Source organism: Humulus lupulus, chromosome 3 (genome assembly GCF_963169125.1).
Source record: "Humulus lupulus chromosome 3, drHumLupu1.1, whole genome shotgun sequence".
In the NCBI taxonomy this organism is placed as follows: Eukaryota; Viridiplantae; Streptophyta; class Magnoliopsida; order Rosales; family Cannabaceae; genus Humulus; species Humulus lupulus.
In genome coordinates, this window is record NC_084795.1 from 202530563 (window position 1) to 202533363 (window position 2801).

The 2801-nt window shown below is 40.2% G+C and overlaps 1 non-coding gene across 1 annotated transcript; it reads right to left on the minus strand.

Annotated features, from left to right (window-relative positions):
- Positions 1-218: 218 nt before the first annotated feature.
- LOC133828117 (small nucleolar RNA R71) lies at positions 219-325 on the minus strand. The gene has a single exon (XR_009890757.1). It is a non-coding gene; the product is annotated as a small nucleolar RNA R71 (small nucleolar RNA).
- Positions 326-2801: the final 2476 nt, after the last annotated feature.

Below are 2801 nucleotides of genomic sequence, written 5' to 3' on the forward strand. Positions count from 1 at the left end.
AGGATCCTCATCTTCCTCTTCGTTCATTTTTGGAGGTGAGTGATTCCTTCAAGCTACAAGGAGTAAGTGATGAGGCCCTAAGGTTGAAATTATTCCCTTTATCTTTAAGGGATCGAGCTAGAGCTTGGATCAACACCCTACCTCCCGACTCGGTGACTACATGGAATGAGTTGGCTGAAAAATTCTTGATGAAGTACTTCCCTCCTACCAAAAATGCCAAGTTTCGCAATAAAATTATGTCATTTCAGCAGCTGGAAGATGAATCATTCTGTGAAGCTTGGGAGAGATTCAAGGAGTTATTGAGAAAGTGCCCACACCATGGGATCCCGCATTGTATACAAATGGAAACTTTCTACAATGGGCTAAATTCTTCCACTCATATGGTGTTAGATGCTTCAGCTAATGGGGCTATTCTCTCTAAGTCCTATAATGAAGCCTATGAGATTTGGGGAGGATAGCTAGAAACAATTATCAATGGTCCAATGTTAGAGCCTCAACAAGTCGAAAAGTGGCTAGTATACTTGAAGTGGATGCATTGACAGCTTTGACCGCTCAACTTTCTTCAATGACTAACGTTCTCGAGAACATGAGTTTAGGGGGAATGGTACAACCAGCTGCTATGGGACAAGTTGCCGATGTATCTTGTGTTTATTATGGAGATGGGCATGCATTTGAGAGTTGTCCTTCAAATCCCACTTCAGTTTTTTATGTGGGGAATCAAAATGCCAACCAAAATAACCCATATTTGAACTCTTACAATCCGGGGTGGAGGCAGCATCCAAACTTCTAATGGGGGGGTCAAGGAGCTAGTTCAAGTGGAGCACCACTGCAAAACAAGACTACATATCCACCGGGGTTTTCTTAACAACAACCAAGTGCTCAACCACCTCCTCCTTAAGTGTCGCAATCAAGCTCGTTGGAGAGTTTAATGAAAGAATATATGGCCAAGAACGATGCTGTGATTCAGAGCCAAGCGACATCCTTGAGGAACTTAGAAATTCAAATGGGGAAACTAGCTAATGAGCTAAGGAATAGACCAGAAGGCACCTTGCCTAGTGATACTAAAAATCCAAGGAGAGATGCTAAAGAGAAATGCAAGGTGATCACTTTGAGGAATGGTGAAAATCTAGAATTGACTGAGGAGAATTGTAAGAGAAACAACGAGCCCACTTCAATCCATAGTAGTGTGGACAAGGGAGACAAAACTGTGAATTCAAAAAATTTAAATGCTGATCCTGAAGCAATTGCTGCAGCAATTCCTCAGCAAAATGCAACAGAGAAGCCAAAGAGCAAGCCACCTCCACCATTTCCTCAACGTTTTCAAAAGCAGCAACAAGATGGTCAATTCCAAATATTTTTGGATGTTTTGAAGCAACTCTACATCAACATACCATTAGTGGACGCTTTAGAACAAATGCCTAATTATGTGAAGTTCTTTAAGGATATTTTGACAAAGAAAAGGAGGCTTGGTGAATTTGAAACGGTTCCTTTGATTGAAGGTTGTAGTGTTATATTGATGAATAAAATTCCTCCTAAGTTGAAGGATATGGGCAGTTTTACAATTCCAATTTCTATTGGGGGATGAGAAGTTGGTAAAGCTCTTTGTGATTTGGGACCTAGTATTAATTTGATGCCCATGTCCATTTTCAAGAAGTTGGGAATTGGAGAAGCAAGGTCAACTACACTCACCTTGCAATTGGATGATCGTTCTATGGTACATTCAGAGGGAAAGATTGAAGACGTCCTAGTACAAGTTGACAAGTTCATTTTTCCGGCGGATTTCATAATTCTTGACTATGAGGAAGATAGGGATGTACCGATCATTTTGGGGAGACCATTTCTTGCCACCGGGTGGACATTGATAGATGTTAAAAAAGGAGATCTCACCATTCGAGCTCAAGATGAACAAGTCACATTCAAGGTTTTTAATCCTATACGCTCTCCTAATGAAGTTGAAGCTTGTTTGGCCATAAGTGTTTCTAACTTCAAGTTGATTGAAAAGATGTATGGAAAGTATAACAATGGAGTCAAGAAAAAGGTCCCTTTTGAAGAAATTGAGAAAGGTGGGGAGCCATGGATAAGTAAGGAAGAAGAACCATCTCATTCTCCAAAGCTACCGAGGAAATAGAAGAAGAAAAAGAAACATAGTAGAAAGCCTGAATCACAAATGTTGGAAGTTGGGAATAGAGTTTTTTTTCTCAAACTCTCTAGTGAAATCAAGGTGTGATGGTGGGTTCTTAGTGAGCAAGGTGTTTCACAATGGTGTAGTGGAATTATATGATGAGCATGTGGGAAGAGAATTTAAGGTAACAAGGAAAGAAGCAAAGTTTGGGGGAAGCGAGGTTGAGCAATACCAAACCTCGGTTTCCTTGAAAGATCCTTAGAAAAAAAAATTAAGTTTGGGTTGCTATGGTTTTTGAAGGATTCATTTGTAAAGCAACTCAAAGAAAGAAAGAAAGAATAAAAATGCGCTGAAAAAAAAAATGAAAAAAAAATCAACCAATAAAAGAAAAGAAAAGACAAATATATATATAAATTGTACGCCCTAAATATCCGCGAGCTATCGGCGAGCTGAAAAAAGGGCCTAATTCAATCCGCTACGTGTAAATCGTCCGCTCGGATATGTTATTACGGGTTTCCACCTGTCCAATCCGAGTTGATTAGAGAGTTAGCAGTTCACTCGAAGGGAGCGGGTCAGCAGTATGGATATCACGAGCTGGCGCTGCATCAAGCTCGTGATGCGGCACAAGTATGACACCCAAACCTTGTAAAGATAACCACGCAATGTAAATGTGCATATA